The sequence below is a fragment of the Ambystoma mexicanum genome, chromosome 6p (assembly GCF_040938575.1).
Source record: "Ambystoma mexicanum isolate Mex_15411 chromosome 6p, UKY_AmexF1_1, whole genome shotgun sequence".
NCBI lineage: Eukaryota > Metazoa > Chordata > Amphibia > Caudata > Ambystomatidae > Ambystoma > Ambystoma mexicanum.
The window spans coordinates 390,214,843-390,234,887 of NC_090935.1; positions in this window are offsets into that span (position 1 = coordinate 390,214,843).

A 20,045-nucleotide genomic window follows, 5' to 3' on the forward strand; every position below is an offset into this window, starting at 1 on the left:
TTTTTAAAATATTTCACTAAAATATCCAATACTGAATTTGGTTTGGACAGAATAATACATTTTCTGTGGAAACTGCAAATGTTCTACATGTATTGTAAGAGGATTCAATTCAACACTACAGCTAAGTCAATGCCAAGTCTGGGATACTGAATGGAAACCCTTATTGATATATCTTTATGTCCAGTTCATGAGTTCTGGATGACTACCCCTATATAACACCCCTCTCTTGGAATCCCCCTGACCCCACTGAGCCAAGAAGTAGTTCTGTTCTGCAAGTTTAAAAGGTTTATTTGAGAAATAAAACAAAATATAGATACCACGCTTTTATAATAAATTAATAATCGATATCGCCCTTATGAATATAATGTTAATCAACAAGGGGTAATCTGACACTAGCACACTTCTTTATAATCAATGCAGAATTGGTGTAGGATGGATAAAGTAGCAAAAATACTTTTATGATTTCAAGGGAAAAGCAATGAGGAATAAAATGCAGTACAGAAATAACTTAATATGACTTCAACAAAACAAGCAATAACTTTTCTTTGACAATTCACCCCCCCCTTTATGCAATGTAAGGAGATGAAGAGGAGAGCACACAGTTCTTAGAAATGCAATCAAATATAATTCAGTTCAATTCCCCCCCCCCCAGCAACTTAGAGAAATCAGGTATGAGTTTTAAAACACCGGCCCAAGTGCGTTGAATGTGTTGGCAAGGAAGTGAAAAATATGCCGAAAATGGTTTTAATTCCCTTTAGGAAGTTCAGGGTGAGTGAGAGATACTTGGGATGAGTTCAGGCTCACTTTAGCAATGATTCAGAGATGGTGATTAAGAGGCCAACACATTTTTAGCAAGGAAAGAAATGACTGCTGATGGTTACACGTGGCTGGATTTTTAACCAAATCGCAAATCGCGGTAAAATTCGCGAGTGCGTGAATCGTGATGGCGGAAAAAGTATAAGGAGTAGGAAGTCGGTTCTTACATTCTAAGCTTTCAGAGGGAAGTTAAACTAGTTCGTAGCCCAAACGGTTCCAGAGATATGAACGATTTTGTAAAGATCGTTTTTCGGATTTAAAGTAAACTCAAAATGACGGGTGACAGCTTTGCAGCTGCAGAATTGACAAATGACAGTGGTGCAGCTTTACAAATGACAGGTGACAGCTTTGCAGCTGCAGAATTGACAAATGACAGTGGTGCAGCTTTACAAATGGCAGGTGACAGTTAGGAGGCAGTTCTACTTAGGTTAAATAGATTGAATTATATTACTTTAAACTAAGAGATTTTGGTTTTGCCCCGTCCTAGCTGTACTCACAATATATTTGGAAGGACTGGGTCTCATCACGGATCTGATCAATCAGGCTAGCAGCACTTCACAGCGATCTGGTCTCTGGGTCTGCGGTTCTGCACGGTCTGGTCTGGTCGGGTCTGGCACTGGTCTGGTCTGTCCGGATACAGCGGTCTCTGCACGGCTCCTGGATCTCTGCACTGGTCCTGGCAAAAGTTCTTGGCAAGGGATTCAAGCAGCTCACCCGGCTGTGAGTAGCTTGCAATGATTTGAGGCCTGCTGCAGAGAACTCAGCTTGTGGTTTTAGGCCTCTGATTTAGGTTCTAAAGTATAAATTCTAGGTTCTGGAGTATGTAGCTGGAGTCAGTCTGGAACTGGTATCTTCTGGATGTTGTGTGGTCCGGCAAAAGGCTCCGCAGCAACTGGATTTGAATGTCCTCTCTAGCTTCCAGTGGCTCTTTTTATGTATTTTGAAAGTGGGTGTGTGCGCAGCATCACTAAGCCAGCCCCTCTCTCAACTGATCATTGGTCAAGCTTTTCCCTCTTCCTTGATAGGGGAAAGGAAATGTGAGTCATGGTGATGCTGTTTTATGGCCTGCAGAAAGGACACTCCCCTGTCAAATTCCACACAAATCTATATTTGACCCAAATACATACTGCACAGATACGCAGTTGTTTAAAATTACATGCACCCATCATATATCACATGAGGTATACTCTGTTCAAACTCTGCTCTTCCTGGGGGCTTGCATTAAAAAATGACAACATTTTGCACTTTTTAACTGGTTTTGCAATATCGGACATTTACCCAAATTTACACACATGTGCGCAAGGAGTATGGACATGAATTGATGAAGTGTCAGATTTTTAACATGCAGACATTTGGAGTGAGACCCTATTTTCCGCTAGCAACCCCCCAGAATACACCACAGGGTCCTAACGCATCTCAAAATGTTCACAGAAAAATCACAAAAATAATGATATTACTTATATAATTCTGACAAGTCCGCACTATGAGTTATCTATCTTTTTTAAAATTATGCTCTGGCCCAGATGGGTGTGGTTTAGGTTCCAAAGCACATGGGGGAAGCTTCTGCCTGTCCCCGCCTCCAGCTCGGGTGGCTCCCAGAGGCACTTCTCCTCCCACTTCTCCCAAGAGGAAGCCACTTTTACGACGCCCCCAATATAACATTTGCCTGAGTCCAGCACAGGCCTTTGTTCACCTCCCTGTAGTCCCCAGCTGCTCCACCCCTAATCTAATCAGAGAGGTGACAACTCCTTTTGGCAAGGGGAAGAGTGGCTGAGCAGGTTTTAACTCCTGCGGGGGTAGATGTCAGGCAGAATTCAGTTTCATTAAGCCAGGTTTCATCTAAAATGTCACTTTTTGTTCCCCAGTTTAAGTCAATACAATTTTTACATATGCAACTAGAATGCTGATTCTAAGTTCAAAACTATGACATTTTAACAGTTAGAAACTATGTGACACTCAAAAGTAGGTCACTCAGTTAATTTCAACATTTCGATTTTGGTGGTTTTAATCCAGTTTCAGTTAGGCTGCTGACATGCATAGCTCAGCCAGTTTTGTTATGAACATTGTTTTGGGCTCTTCATCTTCCCATATTTTGTATGCACACATACTTCATTCTGCCAGATGTCTGCTGGTGTTCAGTGAGATTTTTGGATGTGTTGCAATGTTTGAAAATAAGCATTTTGAGCTGGCATTCAGAGAAACCAAAGGTACTTTTAAAGCGTTTTTGAGCTAACAGGCGCTGCTGTTTTACCTTTGGCACCCATTCCACTCATGGCACCCTGGCCCATCATGGATGTACTTTGCAGTATTTTCAATACTCTTTTCCAGACTGTTCCTTCGAACACTGACCAATAGGATTCATTGCTCCAAGATCATGTCTCTGCACCATGAATGGTTGTTGGAACTGCTTTTTGTTTATAAAATATCCCATATTTTGCATGAATTATGGTTGCCTGAGCTGCTGCAGTTTTCATTTTCTTTTGGGTTTCGAGACAATAAGGGATGTCAGAAATGTAGTCATTAACATTAAGGACCAAATACTTGTGCTCATGTACTTGTTCTAGATATTCTTTTTGCAAGGACCATTTGATGCATTTTTGTTATTGCCTGAGCTTTGCCACTTATCATATTTTTAGATTTTCACAGATTAATGATTAAGTAATTTGCCTGACAATAGGACTCAAGTTGTTCTAATAATGACTGCAGGCCCCTGGTAGCCTTTGCTAGGAGAGCCAAGTCATCAGCGTAAAAGTTCCAGGGGATTGCTTGTACAACTAATCTTGGAGAGTCAGAGATTGTATTAAGAAAAGCTTGGTTAATGTCTGAGATGAAAACATTAAAGAGTATTGATGCCAATATGCATCCTTGATTAAGGCTGCAAAATGTTGCTATGGGGCTTGATAGTTTGCCATCCAGTGATAATTGTATTTGGACTGATGTTGTAGAATGAACTTGTCGTATCCAGTGTTGTAGGTGTGGTCGGCATTTTGCTTCAGCCAATTTGACAAATAACGGCTCTCTAGACACAGAGTCAACAGCTGTTTGCAGATCAATAAAATGGCTGTTTTATTTCCCATTCATGATGTTTAATGACATGTAGCGTATGTCAATTAACTGCAGCCCCCAGACCTGGCATGAATCCCGTTTGAAAAGGGACTTTTTTTTTTTTTTTTCACAGTCCACTGTGAGAATTCTTTTATTATAAGGCGTGCAAACAGCTTGCCCGGCACATCTAAAAGAGCCACTGGTCTATAGGTCTTAGGGCATTGACAATCTCCCTTTTTGTATATCTGTACGATGACCGATTTCTGCAATGACGAGGGAATTGGTCTGGTGTGATTACTTGTAAAATGATGATCAGGAGTATTTTCGCCCACGCCTTAGGATGTGATTTTAACATATTATTAGATAAGCCATCCAGGCCCGGGGCTCTGGAGGAACTTAATTTGTTGGTATAGAAAATTAGGTCTTCTTCATTCACTTGAATGTCAGACCACCATTCAGATGTTAGTAAAGCAGAGCAATCTGACCATTGAGTGGTGGCATAAAGAGAGTTGTAATATCTGCCCCACACCTCCTCTGGAACTACACTTTTTTGCATTGCAGTCTGTTCTTTATTGGTGGCTTTTTTATAAGACCCCATATCATTGCTGAATTTTTTTATGATAAAGTTTGTAACATAGTTCGAGCATCAGTAACATGTATTTTTGCTTTTCTTGCTCTTGAAAGTGAGTAGTCCCCAAAATACAATACAAACTCCCCAATGAGAGTCAATGATGGACACACCCTAGGAGGGAATGAGACCAAGACCAAGTACAGGTGAATATAAGAGATAAAATGTATCTAAATCCAAATAGGGCATGCAGAGGTCTCTGCACACTCCGAGAGCGCTCTGCCAAACAATACACTGTCAGTACATTTTAAAGGGTTACAGCGTCATTGATGGCAAAATACATATAGTACAAAAGTTACATTAAAATTGGTGGGGCAGTTGGCCCCGTATTGATGTATATTAACCGGCTCCATGTGATTGGATGATGGCTTGGCGGGACGTTGGACATCACGTGCATCAGCGGGGCTGGTTGGTGCGAGGTGAAGGTCATGTTGGTTCTGGGTGCGGCGGATGGTACTAACTCTCTAATCTACACATACTTCAAAGTATGCAATAAACAATCACCAGTTACATCTTGGCATTTAGGGAGAAAACCATATATTTCATATGTACACTTTTATTTGTTCACTGCAAATCGTTGACCAGGTGAAAGGTGTGAGGGTTGTTTCTTTCAGGGGCATGGGAGCACGGACTCAGTGGAAGGATGAAAAGAATACATTTTTAAAATCGAGACATCTGTGGGACATGAGCTCAAGCAACACAGGTGGGAGGGGAAAAAGGTGGGTCATCAGCGCTCATATTGTGCGGCACTGCATTGGGAAGAGGAGTCTGGGCAAGTCAATGAAATTGAAAATACACGTAATGTGTCTTGAATAAGTTTTGCAAGTGCCATCTCTACATATGACCTGTGAGGGGTTTGGTTCAAGTTAAAGTTGTACTTTTACATGCATTACGTTACCCCACCCTGGCCATGTCCAATTTATAGCAAGATACATTTTTGGTTGTTACTGCCCTTGGGGCCACGTAATTTACATTATGCCCAATGGTTCTTCTAACATCAAACCTATGCGTACATTATGTTGACAGCAATTGACCTGGACTGTGGGGCAGGGGTATCTGGGCCCAAATCTTTCATCTACTACAATCAATCAGCTAACATATTTATCAAGTGTTTGTTCAGACCTCATGAAGGCTACTTTATTATGGTTTTAATACAAAGAAGGATATATGGTCACACGCGGGATAGGTGATGGGGTGAATCTGAGTGGCACACACTCGTGGGGGAGGCATCTGTTACATCAAATGAGAGGTGAGGTTAGAGGTTGTGTGCGTAGTATATGCTCCGAGTGGGGTCTGCGAGTGCAGAGCAGGTTTGTGGAGATGGATGGTTTTTTTCCAAGACCAGGCATTGACCCGGTCATTCACAGGGCAGAGATGTAAGGAGGAAGGCGAGAGATACAGTGTTTTGTTTGTAGCCTTTCGAGCCCAGCTTTCTGTGAGAACAGGATAGTCGCAGAGACACCAGAGGGGAGTTAGAGAGGGACGTAGTTGGCTAACTGTGCGTGGACCCAGGGGAGAGGTGCGGGCCTGCATGCTGGCATTTCTGTGAGGCCTACTAAAGCAGATACAAAATGGAGTTGAACTCCGGAGACCCCCGGCCGACCCATAGCAGATTTATTACTCCAACACCAATCAATAAGGACAACTCAATGGTTTGGTAAAGGGAGTCTGTTTAAAGACAAGTACAAAAAACGGGGAATCATGGAAATCAGCAGTGATGCGATCGTCCTTCTCGCTTCAACTCCAACAAACTTCAGACAAATTGTAACATTTATACTCAAAACTCGTCATAATTGACGTGTAACACTCGAAAGTTAACACGCAATTCTATTGGTTAGGAAAAGGTAACTTTAATATAGGTACTATATCTGTATATGGTAACAGAGTGCAGGGATTGGGTAAACACTGTCAGGTGGGTGTCTAAGCCCTTCCTTCAAAATGACTACTGTAGACGTCACTAAACGTACAACGTCCCATTGGTTCTACTAACTATAGAACCCTAGATTATTTGGTCCATTGTGATTGGGTTGGCACCAACCCCATGCATAAATTTCCACTTTGCTCAGCAGCACGCAGAATGGTCAGCCAGGTGCGAGGTGCCCCTCAGTTACCCGGCCTTCCTCCAATTAAGGTTCCAATCAATCATCGCTTCAGCAACTAGGTGTCAATTATTTCACTGTGGTTGGCCTCGAAACTGCATCTTCTGTCTGGAAAAGTTCTGATATCTCTGCTTGGAGGCTGCCAAGCGTAGGTGTGAACCCATGCTTCTTCTCGCTCAGCTGGTCATGCTTCCCACACCGTGAATTTGTCTGGTTTCTCTCAATTTGTGTGTTTGATTCTTATTTAGCTTGCCACCTGCCTACGCTTCCTTATCTTGACCTTTCAGAGACAGGGTATTCCGTTCTTAAGTTTCAATTATATGTAGCTACTGTTCGTTCCTTCTATTGGTATGACCACGGCTCTCCTGGCACGAGTTGCATCTGCCGAGTTTCGATTCAGCCGTCTCTTCTCGTTTTGCTAGAATATGAATCTTTTCTTGTTAGCCTTTAGTAACCTGAGTTGATTCTGCTTTTCGTGCAAAGTGGAATCGCACTTATAACACTGTGCTTCGTTTTGACTTAAATTATGTATAATGGCCCTTGCGGCACTATTCTTATACTTAGCATAGCAAGCCGCACTGTTTTCTTAGCTTTCTTGCGGTTCAAGCATATTTACAGGCGTAAACTGGTTGAATATCTTCATCTTGCTTACAGTTTTGAACTTCTTTGCATTTCAACATCGTTCTTCCACTTTAGGTTCACAATCTCTTTTTTCCTGGCATTTCGTCTCTTTGTGTCATTCTCGGGTCGTCATTTCTTCTATCTGTGAGCCTGTCCAGGTCCATGTGACGTCACCATTCGTCTTCCATTAGGACTTTTTTGGTTTCTTCCGGGACAGTACTTAGGCGATCATCATTTCGTCTCATTTGCTGGTAGGGTTTTCTTAATGGGTACCTTACTGTCCATGGTTTTCTGGGTATAGGGACTTCAATAGGAGTTGCTCTTCTGATAGTTACTGGGAAGAGCCCTACTGCGGCTCTCTGCTGGTTTATTTGCTCATCATACATCATATATCTCGGTGTGAATGTTCCTGGTACTTCAAAATGGGTTACTGGAGTGCAGGCTATATTTGGGACCTCCTCAACGCTGTTGGTGTGCACACAAAATGGAGACAGTAATCAGCCGTTTTTGCAGGCGTTGCACCTGTATGTATCATCCCGAGGCTGTCCGGCACCTTTGGCCAGAGACGCATGGCCAGCCGTGGGACGAGCATAGTGTGCATGCAGGGACAGGAATGGAGGGGAGGGGGGCCTAAACAACCTTTCCTCCCATACACTCTCAACCAATTTTTGTATTTTGTTTTAAGTTTCATCAGTGCCTGAGATTTCAGGTCAGTTGCCAACATTTTTAGAGCATGTTTATTCGCTCTATAGGTTGATTTTTCCATCTGAGTCTCTCTGTCAAAACTATGTGTATGTAAAGTGTTTTGCTTTTGAGGAAACCGATCATTTGTCTTAAAGATTTGCAAAACTGCCACATATATTCCATCTGTGTGGATAAGTTCCTGATGAAGTATATCAGCAGGATATGCAGCTCTCAACATAACTTCATGAAGCGTATCAGGAGTCCATCTAAATTGATTGCCTGCATTTGAGATGGCTAACTGGCATTTATAGAGGCTTGTAGAATGTCTCTTAACTGAATTTGGCCAAGACCCTGAAATATCCAACAGGTCGTGGTTTTTAGGCAAAGTTTGCATGCAGTACCCTCCGGGACCACTACACACAACTATGACTACAGGTGTAAGCAAAACCAACCTTTGGTATAAGTCTGTACCACACCGTTTTCGATAGTGAGCTGAGCAGCCAGGCTTTTCTCAAGAGGGAATGGGAGCTTGTAATGAGTTTACACAGAGGTCTACAATTACAAGTATTCAAATAGACACTTACACTCAAGGTTTCTTGGTAAAACACGTATTAATTTATTACACAGTCAGTTAGGAAACATTCACTAAAAGGAGGCAATCAATATCACACTAAAATATACTACAATACTTCACACTAACCGGTTCTGAAACATTTACACTACTTTGAAGGAGGAGCAAAATGGCATTCAGAGCAATTGAAGTAGGAGCAAAAAAGCATACGTTAATAAAACGATTAGTAGAGGTGGTTTTAAACAGTGCAAATATTTTGAGTTCCCCAGGTCCAATGCAATAGGTAGGCCAAAATCAATGGGCTAGTGTCTTGTATAGGTAAGAAGGGTTCTGGTAGATACATGGAAAAGTCTTTGCCACGGTTCTTGGAAGTTGATCTCAGAAGAAAGAGTTATGTCTATGATCACAAGCTTACTACGCCTGAAAGTTGCCAAAGTTTCACGCACTTTCGCAGTGAGAGGTAAGTTCTCTCGGTCAGGTTTTCACAGTAGCTTATATTGAAGAAAAAGATGCAGCTGAAGACTTCTGTTCCTGGCGGTGCCTGCAGATCTCACTGTTCCTGAGCCTCAGTCGTGGGGACAAGAGGGAGGACTCCGGGGGACAGGTCACAAAGCTGGCAAACTGGCAAATCTTCAATTCTGGTAGCTGTCTTCAAGCACACAAACTGGTGTCCTTCTCCCTGGCTTTTCGGTTTTCGGTTTCCTGCAGCACTCTGAGGAAAATACAGCCAGCTCTGACAATGATATCCAGGTGGATTACAAGTTGATTGGTCCCATCAACTCAAAGGAAGAATTTGCCCTTGAAGGGCTTCTCTGTCGAGATGAACTTTGCGATTCGGACCTGCAGCAGGGCTTCACCGGGCAAATCAACGGTCCAGCAGTTGCAGCAGCCATCCTCTTCCAGCTCATCTTCTGATCTTTCGTTCCAGTGGTCGACTCTGCCTTCCGAGCCAAGAGACTCGCCTTTTAAACCGTTTTCTCCCATTCATTCCAGCCTAGCTGCCACTCACCCAGCAGGGTGGCTGTCCTTGCTGGACAGTCAGCCAGCCAATCACGCCAGAGTGCATTTGGGTCTCCTAGGAGACTAAGCACAGGGAGTTTCGGGCACCTCCCTCACTTCCTGTCCACCCCAGACACTCAGGCACCAGAAGCGGTCTTCAGTCCTGAAGAATGCCAAAGGCATAGGAACAAAGGGACCAAAACTAGTTTGGCACACAGAGACAAACTGTAGAAGGACCTTTCCAAAAAGAAATGGTGAAAAAAAAGACAAAGGAGACTCAGATGCCATCTTGAAAAACATGCTCCCACGATTTAACGCTACCCGTGTTCGCGGTCAGGGAAAAATCACGGTAGTTTGTTGTAAAACCACTGCCACCAGCCATTTCGATAAGAAAGGGTAGCATTTGACTGCTACATGAGTTTCTAGACACAGGGGATAGTAGGTAACCCCTCCAGCACTCTATTGTAAGATAGGGTGTGTTGTGTCTAGGAGGGTATTTATTTATTTATTTATTTATTTATTTATTTATCCATTAAAATTTTTATTTCCAACAACAAATTACAACTTAAAAGCACATTCCTCACCGATCAGGGTCTAATTATATTAAACAGATTAACATAAATTAACACTAAATATCCTGTATAAGGAAAAGGATAGAAGTACACAACAAAGAGAGAAGAAAAAGAAAAAGAGGAAAGGGAAAAGAATGCAAATAAAATGCCAAAGAACATAACCCACAAAAGCAAGAATTCATGCAGCAAATATAGGAACATCACAAAAACATTATTGTAAGTAATGACATAGGGCTATAATCTACAAAGCCAAGGGCACAGCAGCCCTAAATAAAAGTTCAGGTTCATCCATAGATATCCAGAAAACCGCTCCAAAAGTCCCAAAGCTTTTCGAATTTCATCTTTATATTTGTAGATGGCTTTCTCAAACGTCGAAACAGTTAGAAGCTCCTCCACCCATTCATCAATATTGAAAGAAAGGCTTGACTTCCAGGACCTCAATATCATTTTTTTAGCAACCATGCATGCACGCAGCAGCCAGATTTTCTTGCCAAAATCAATTTCATCCAGTTTAGAAATATCGCCTAGAATGAGCAACAAAGCATTCATGGGAATTGCAATGTTCAGGACTAGACTCAAACGTTCACAATCCTTTACCCAAAACTGCATAGTTTTGGGACATGACCAAATCAAATGACTGAGGAACCCCTTGAGTGGTTACATTTCCAGCAGAGGTCAGTGCCCAAAAGTCCCCTCCTAAACAACCTCTCCGGAGTCCAATAGGCCCTAAACAGCAGTTTTGTTTGGAGGCTCTGAGGCCCCAATCCAAACTCACCAGACGAGTGTGTTCACAGCACCTCCGCCAACATCTCAAGCCAACGTCTTCTCCTAAATCATCAGCCCAAATAGTCGGCAGCCGTGAATCTCCTTTTCTTGTAGCCTTTATGATTCCATACATTGTAGAAGCAGGGTGTGCTGCCTTTGCGCATATCTCCACAGCTGCCCAGGCAGCATTTTGAACAGACAATTGCGGCACCTCAACACAAGCTGAAATTATAGTCTTCAGTTTTCTATATTCAGCAAACGAGCAGTTCACCATGCGATGCAATTGTGCAAGTCGAGTGTATGGTATCCAATTGCCATCCTCAAACAAATCTTTAAAGTATTTTATACCAGCCACAAACCATTCAATCCAGAGGAGGGACTTACCCTAAAATTTCAATGCCGGGTTATTCCAAATGGATGCATCTGGGTGTAAATAAGGATCAACACCCAAACGACTCGAGAGTTCACACCAGCAGTCCTGCAGAAACAAAGTAAGTGCACTGACAACTTTGGATTTACATCTTTTAGAAGACAGTAGGGCTTTAGGGTCCAATTGGGAAACCACACCTGACTCCCATGATAATAGTTCAGACTGTTCATTAACAGAGTCAGCAACCTTGCACAAGTGGCGAGTGGAGAAAGATAAATGGTAGTCCATGAAGTTAGGTAGGTTCATACCCCCAAATTCAACGGGAGTTGAAGTTTCCAAATCGCGAGCCTTGGAGGTTTCCCACTCCAGATAAAGTTTTGCAGAATTCTATCGATCTCCTTGAAAATGCTCCTCGGTATCTTAATAGGAAGCATACTCATGATGTAATTTATCTGGGGTGCCAAATTCATTTTTATACAGTTTATCTTACTCCAAGTTGACAAGTTCAAGAGACCCCACCATTCCAAATCCGATTTTAGTCTCGGGAGAATCCATGCAAAATGTATGCCAGGCAGCTTCCCTATATCCGCTCCAATCCAGATGCCAAGGTATTTCATCTTGTCCGCACACCATCTGAAGTCAAACTGAGCACAAGTATGCCGCAGACACAGATTATTGATCGGTAGGATCTCAGATTTTCTCCAGTTAATCTTATAGCCTGACAACAGGGAGAAGGATTGAACAGCTCGCAACAGGTGAGTGATACCTATGGCAGGGTCCTGAATGGCGACCAACAAATCATCCGCATACAACCAAAGCAAGTTGTTCTGATCATTCCCAATAATGGGCTGAAGGTTCTCATTCACTCTCAAGCATACCGCAAGTGGCTCCATAGACAGGATGAACAGGAGAGGCGAGAGCGGGCAGCCCTGTCTTGTACCTCGATGAAAAGCATCAGAAATAAGCCCATTCGTCAGCACACTCACAGAAGGATTGGTATTTAACAGCTTGACCCAGCGTTGGAAGTCTTGCCCAAAGTTCATTTTTGCAAGGCATGCAAACAAAAATTCCCACTCCACACGATCAAATGCCTTTTCAGCATCAAGAGAGACTACCGCATTGGCAATAGGCTGGGTGTGACCTCTCTCAACCGTCAACAGCAGGCGTCTCATGTTGTCCGCCACTGCCCTGCCAGAGACAAAACCCAATTGGTTTTCATGCACCAGCAATGAGACAGGCAGATGGGGAGCAGGTGCAAGTGGATCTAGGTCTTCTGGCGCCTTCCTGCCTGCCGCACTTTTTCACCACTTAGCAAGCCCTGCCCACCTGGTGCCTTCCTGCTTGCTGCTCTTTTTCACCACTTAGCAAGCCCCGCCCACCTGGTGCCTTCCTGCTTGCCACTCTGCTTCCCTACTTAAGGAGCCCTCCAGCTTCTTTTCCTCTGCAGATGGGGAGCAGGTGCAAGTGGATCTAGGTCACCTGGCCTAAACCCCACCCACCTGGTGCTTTCCTGCTTGCCGCTCTTTTTCACCACTTAGCAAGCCCCGCCCACCTGGTGCCTTCCTGCTCCCGCTCTTTTTCACCACTTAGCAAGCCACGCCCACCTGGTGCCTTCCTGCTTGCCGCTCTGTTTCCCTACTTAAGGAGCCCTCCAGCTTATTTTCCTTTGCAGATGGGGAGCAGGTGCAAGTGGATCTAGGTAACCTGGCCTAAGCCCTGCCCACCTGGTACCTTCCTGCTTGCTGCTCTTTTTCACCACTTAGCAAGCCCCGCCCACCTGGTGCCTTCCTTCACCAACACTGTCTTGTGGCCAATGCTGGATTTGACTTTTATGGACTTCATTAATTCACGGTGCGTCACTCTTTCTCAAATCTCATGCTGGACTTCCTTTGCATCTTGTACTCATGGTGGCCCTGAATCATGCTCTTCCCATCTTCATCTTGCATCCTGGCTTACAACATTATGTGTTACTAATCACTTCTGCAATTGTATTCGCTCTCCACTCTTGCTTCTCTACTCTTTTTGACTGCTTACTCTCTTTTCTCTCCTCCTTTCCCTTCTCCCTTTTCCTATCTCCTCCCCTTACTTTCTTCTATGCACTTACTCAGAATTGTCCCTGGACCTAATATGATAGCAACCTCGTCTGTTTCTTCCACCCTCCCATTACTGTTTTTTTCCTCCCCACCATGCCTCCAGCACTATCTGAAATGTCGTCAGGCCTAGTATGATAGTCGCTTGTTTTGTTCCTCCCCTCCCTTTCTGCACCCCTCTCCCTTACCTTTTGTTTTTCTCCGGCTCTACCAGAAATGTCATCAGGCCTAGTACGGTAGTCGCCTGTCTGTTTCCATTTCCTTCCCACTCTCCCCGTCCCTTCCTTATCTATGTCTTACCTCTTGCACTAGCTGAAATGTTGTCAGGCCGAGTACGATAGTTAATTTCACATCCTTACTGTTCATGGCCTGTAAGAATGTGGTTGTATTTTCCCTTGTTCCCTCCCTTGCCTTGAAGTGCTTTGAAACACATTGTGTATAGGCGCTATATAAATAAACGATCATATCATATCATATCATTTGCCAATCGTCCAGCCAGGATCTTAGCCAATAACATCACACAAAAGTTGCAGTGCAGAACCAGGCAGGATTTTATAGAATTCATTAGGTAGACCATCCAAGCCTGGCGACTCACCCACAGTTAGCTTTGAAATCACATGTTGTATATCTTCCATATCCACCCTTCCCTCAAGGGCTGCCGCCTCCTCAGGCATCAGACTAGAAGAAACATGTGAGTCAAGGAAATTTTCAATGTCGACTTCATCACAGGCTTATTCAGAGTCATAAAGCTTTTCGTAGAAGCCCCGAAATAAATCGTTAATACCTTTTTGCCGAGTCTCCAATGTGTTGTTCAAATATCTGACCGCAGCAATAAAGCGATCGCTTTCCGCCACCCTCAGTCTATGCGCTAGTAACTTCCCTGCTTTCTCACCATTCTCAAAGTAATTAATCTTTTGCCTGAACAGGGCATAATCAACCTGGCTGGAAACAAGTTTGTTCAGATCATACTTAGCCCTTCTCAATTCAGACTTCGTGTTTTCATCCTTGCTTGCTGCAAATAGAACATCAAGGCGTTTAGCTTCAGAAGTGAGTCTTTTAATTTCTTCTGTTCTCAGTTTCCTCTCTCTACAAGTTTTGGAGATCAGCACCCCCCCGAGCAAAGCATTTCAATGCTTCCCAGACTGTTGATAATTGGACTTCTGCAGTTCTATCAATGTGAACGAAGCTGTCAATTTCCTCTGCCACCTCCTGCCTGATCCGGTCATCCGTCAAAATGTAAGAGTTCATTCTCCACCTAGATGATTTAACTAGAGAGTACTGCAAGGACAAGCGTAATGAAACAGTTGCATGATCAGTCAGGGCAATGAGTCCAATTGCCGAGTCATAGCAACTTGACTTCACCCGTCCAGAGGTCAAAAAGAAGTAAATTCTGGAATACGTATCATGGCATTGAGAGTGAAAGTTATAGTCCCTGTCCGACGGGTGCTCCAATCTCCAAATGTCAGCGAGATTAAACTCCCAAATTAAATTCTCCATGGAGCGTTTACATTTATTCGGGGTCCTGGTACAATCTCCATTAGAACGATCTAAAGCTGAGTCCATGACCTGATTGAGGTCACCTCCAACAATAATGGAGTCTATGTTGAAACCTTGAAGCAATTGAGCCACCTCATGTAAGAAAAGCAGATCATCTAAATTTGGTGCATATATGTTGCATAGGAGAATGTCCACACCTTGAATCCTCACCAAGACACAAATAATTCTACATTCTTTATCACCTCTACTGCCAAGGACTGATACAGGCAGGTTCCTCATAATCAGTATTGAAACTCCTCTTTTCCTACTCGAGTGATTAGAGAAGTAAGTATCCCCTACCCATCCTCTTTTCAATTTTTCAGCCTCAGAGTCCTCCAAGTGTGTTTCTTGAAGGAAGGCAATGTCACAAGAAATTGACGTAGATGAGACAGAATTTTAGTCCTCTTCACCACATTGTTGAGACCATTAACATTCCACGAGATGATCTTCAGATGATCCACAAATTTAGTGCTCCAGATACAGTTCAAGTTTTGAGACATTCTATAAAACACGCTACCACAGTTGAAGAACAGGACAGGGAGTGAGAACAGAAGAAAGAAATGAAAAGAAAGTAAGGAAAGATAGAAAAAGATAAAGCACATGCCCCAAAAGGGCAATAGACCACAATGATATACCAGTAAGTAACGGTAACAAGTAGATAGCACACTGGACAGATACAGCAGAGAGGCAACTTAAAGTATAAAGTCGCAAGAACACAAAACTTTCAATAGACACCAACCCCAGATCTCGCATTCCCACCCTAAATTTACTCACAACCTAAGACATAATCCTATAATTCCCGCACATAACAAGACCAACCCAAACATAGGCAAAAACAAGGAACCTTGGCTTTAATCCTAAACCCCACCTCATATAGTCCAGGACACAACCCATAATTGTCACAAACATATCGAATCATGGACCCAGAATTCTAGTCCGAATCCGAAAGGAAACACCATGTTGCCAAACCACACAGAAGATGCAGCAGGAATACCCCCATGAACACTACTTAAGCACATACTGCATTGCGACCAGCTCCACCGATCAGCCTCAACATTACCCATGGATTTAACACAATCAATCCCCATGTCTTGCCACTTCAAATCCACCACAATAGCGAAATCCCCACAGCTCAGCAGAACAACACCTTCCAAAAGTATACATTTATATAGTGCACACATGTTAGAAAGAGGGAGGAAGCATTTGATTAATTCCTGGTGCTAAAGACATGTTCGGAGTGTCGGATGGTGGGAGGTTTGCACAACACACTGTATCACTGGGCGCCACAAGGGGACATCTAACGGGGTGCAACGGTAGGTGCAGAAGGGCAGACAGTACAGTCAAAACATGCAGACATTATAGTAAATGATAGGCACACACAGAAATGCACCAAATAAACCAACACCACCTGCATAATCCTTGACAGTTGGAAACAGGGAGCACAGTGGAGAAACCTGAGGAGAGCCCACATATTCAAACCCAATCTGCCTTTCCCAAAGCAACAAATTCCAGCTCCAAAGCACTAAAAAGCATGGGAATGAAAGCTTTATATACTGAGAAAACAAATAACCACCAAGCTACAACATACTGAAAACTCCCTTGCAACCGGCCAACAATGCTGTTAACTCTGTATACCCCACAAAAATAAAAATAAAACACCGCCCGAAAACATGCAGACATTATGATTGCAGACCGCTGAGTGTTAGGGGAGTAAGTGTCAAGGGCTGATGTGCGTTACCTGAAAGCCCTAGCACAGAGACTAATGGGAACACACTTGATCTGTTTTTTTAAATCAACGAACCTTCCCTGGCAATTCTACTAACTCCTAGGCGACATAAATACCTGCACTCCCCGACGCCAAGACCCGGATGCCCACCTCAAGCATCGCAGAATTACTCTGCACTCTCACAGGCGTCACGGCCCCAAGCGCCGAAACGAACATAAAACGCCAACATCATCCGGGGCCTTCCGGAACTACGTGACATTACGCATAGCGTGATGACAAAAGAAAGACGCGCTGCAGCGGGTCCTCAACTCTAATATGGATTCATGCTCCACACCCAAATGAAAGGTAAACAAAGGGATGACATCTCACGTGCTACAACAGTTCAACGAACTGCAACAATTTAAATATCAACACCAAGGAAAAGAAGGCAGATAATCAAATAAAGATATGTGTATAATGAAACCAATATTAAATAGCATTAAACATCAAGTAAATAACAAATAAAAAAAAGGGTCTAAACAGCCCATCAAAGGATTGGAAACAAAAAAAAAGATGAAGTTATGATGTCTTTGTCAGCAAGCAAGGGCAGTTTCTGATCCAAGGCACAGGTTTATTCAGGAACCTCTGTAAATTTAACTCCGTCTGGTAGAAAAAGCTTGAAGACAGCAGGTTTCAACAAGGAAACTTTCAGCCCTCGCTCCTTAGCCAAGCGTTTTGCCTCCCAAAATGCTTTCCTTTTAAGGACCACCTCTTTGGGGAAATCAGGGTAGATACTGAATGAAGTTCCTTCCCAAAACAGAGAAATCTGTCCTCTGGAAATACGTAGGATGTCTTCCTTCATGCTGGATTTAACAAACTTCACAATAATTTGCCTGGGTTTGCCAGTTTCCAACTTCCCAGCTCTGAAAACCTGATCTAAATCCTTGAGCTGAACATTACTTTCAGGCAAGCTTCTTTGGAAGATATTAACAACCAAAGTGAGCAAAGCTAGCTCTGGCTGTTCCTTGATGCCAATCAGGCGCAGATTGTTACTCCTAGCTTGAATTTCCAAGTTCACATTTGCCAGTTGGAGCCTTGACATTCCCTCCTGTAGTTCCTGGTAGGCTCTGTAGCTTCCTGAGGCCTCCCTTTCTAAACCAGCAGTTCTGCCTTCAACATCCTTCATGCGAGTTTCCAAGCCATTAACTGCTCCAGACAGGTCATTCAAAGTTGCTTTCACTTCAAGCATATCATTTGCTACTTGCTTCAGTAGTTTAAACATGTCATTGCTGCTCTGGGTTTCTTCATCAGGCTCCTGAGCAATCTGTTTGGGTTTCTTTGAAAGAGGATTATCCACAAGTTCATTTTTCTTTTTTCCGGACATTATCACAAAATATTAGCAGGCTTCAGAAGGACTCAAAAGGTTGCCAGGGTGGGATCAGGAGCTGCTGCTCTAAGCTGCTTCTCTCTCAGAGGCCATTCTAGAATCTCGTGTCTAGAAATTTAGAAAAGACTAGTAAAGTCAATTTAACTTTACATTCTCTGGGAAACAGTAGTTTATCCCAGAGAAGGTATTTAACCTTGGGACAGCCTATAAAGGCTTCCCTGTGTCACTGCACTGAGGGTGCTGTGTAACACACATGAAAAGAGGATGCCTATGGAGTTGTCTAAAACTCGATAATCAAAGAACACAAGAGTAAAACATGTATATAAATACATGAGAGAGTGGGAAAAAAGGCTCACACTCTCTCCAGGTAAATAAGTCAAGTCCTCAAAATCCAGAAAAGTTGCTGGGGGTCTCTAAGGTGAAGGGAATTAGCACAGCTATGGGAATTCTCCCTAACAGTGGTCACTATAGGTTTGTGAGACAATCTGGAATCTGGTCGTTACAGCGAATAGGTTGTGATCTACATCAACACAATCAATTAAGGCTGCCTGAGAACCTCTTCGCCAAGTATGATGAGGTGGAATGACATCTAGCATTGATCCATTAGCCATCAGCAAGCCTCTGTCATTCATCAATGCCACCCATTTTTTAGCAACCTTCTGTAATTTAGAGCCATTCGGAGGGAAACATTTGATATTTAAGTCTCCTGCAATGATTGTATGATCAATTGATGAGTCATTAGAAATTAAGTCAAGCAATAGCTGGATGTCTTGCAAGAATGGATCATCACTAATGGCTACGTGATTCCAATATGCATTTATTCAAGCAATTGAAACAGTTGAAGATTCAATTTTCACCAGCTGTAAAAACATATTGAGAGAGGCCCTTGGATATGTGGCCCTGAAGAAACCTTGACTGTAGTTAACAAGCCGGCCATGGGTTTCCCTTTGTTCATAGTTCGAGCTGGAATCAAACCTACTGTGTAATTATCCCACACTGGCGGAGTGGCTATCCATATCTCTTGAAGAGTAACTATATTGTATTTGTTTAAGGGGTTTGTGGTAGTCATAGTCAAGTGTTTATAGCCTCTTGTCGAGCCTGCCTGATGATGTTTCTAACAACACCTGAGGTCATCCATAACTTTACAACTGAAGTATTGTATTGAGGTATAAACTCAATCTGGGCAAAGTCGCGAAAAGTTAGATCTTGTAATAATGGTACATCCTCCATTATATTTAGCACACTTGCCCTGTTAAGCTTATATATGGGAAAATCCCCCCCCCCCCGCCACCGACATTGCAAAATTAAATTGTGGTATATGTTAGAATCACAAGTGATATGCTTTGTCTTTCTAACATTGTTTAACGCTCATCTTTTAGATTCCACTTTGCGTTCCCACACTACATCATTGTTTCTCTGGAATTAAACCTTTGAGGGACCAAGGGGTCTTCTTATTGGGTCATTGACTGAAGCTGTTTCATTATTATTCAGCGGTTTTTGGGAATGAGACATGAAGAGAGCAATTGATTTTGCTATCTCTTCACGTCTTTGTTTTAAAGTCATAAACTTTATATTTCCGTCATTTGGATCGCTGCCTAGAGTCACACGATCAACATTTTTAACCCCAGTCTGCACAGGAGAAATATGACGAGGAATGTCTTCTATCTGAGATTTATGTACCTCTTTAATTAAATTGTTAAGAGGTTCATATGGGCGTACCGCAATCGCAGAGAGAGATTCTGTCTTGTTCAGCTTGTTAAGTCGTGTCATTTTTGTATTTCTCGCCATAATGGCATATTTTTTTGTTACCGCCAAACTAACAGCTTGTTTACTTGTACTCGGCATGGAGAGTGAATGGATGAAGAATTGAGAGTTTGCTTTGGAATGAGAGACTGGTGTTTTCATGCTAATTGCTGATTTGAAAAAATAGTAAACGGAGGTTTAATATTTTCTTTATGAATGGAGGTTGCTCCTTCAGTCTCAAATTCACTCGATTTTCCATTCATCATTGAACATTGTTTCTCACTTATGCATTTCTTAACTGTTCGAGAAGTTTGAATTGTGTACTTTATCAACGTTGACTGTTTTGATATGTAGTAGACTTGTGTTTCATAACAACATCATTTAGTTCAATTATTTCATTTGTGTCTACATTTG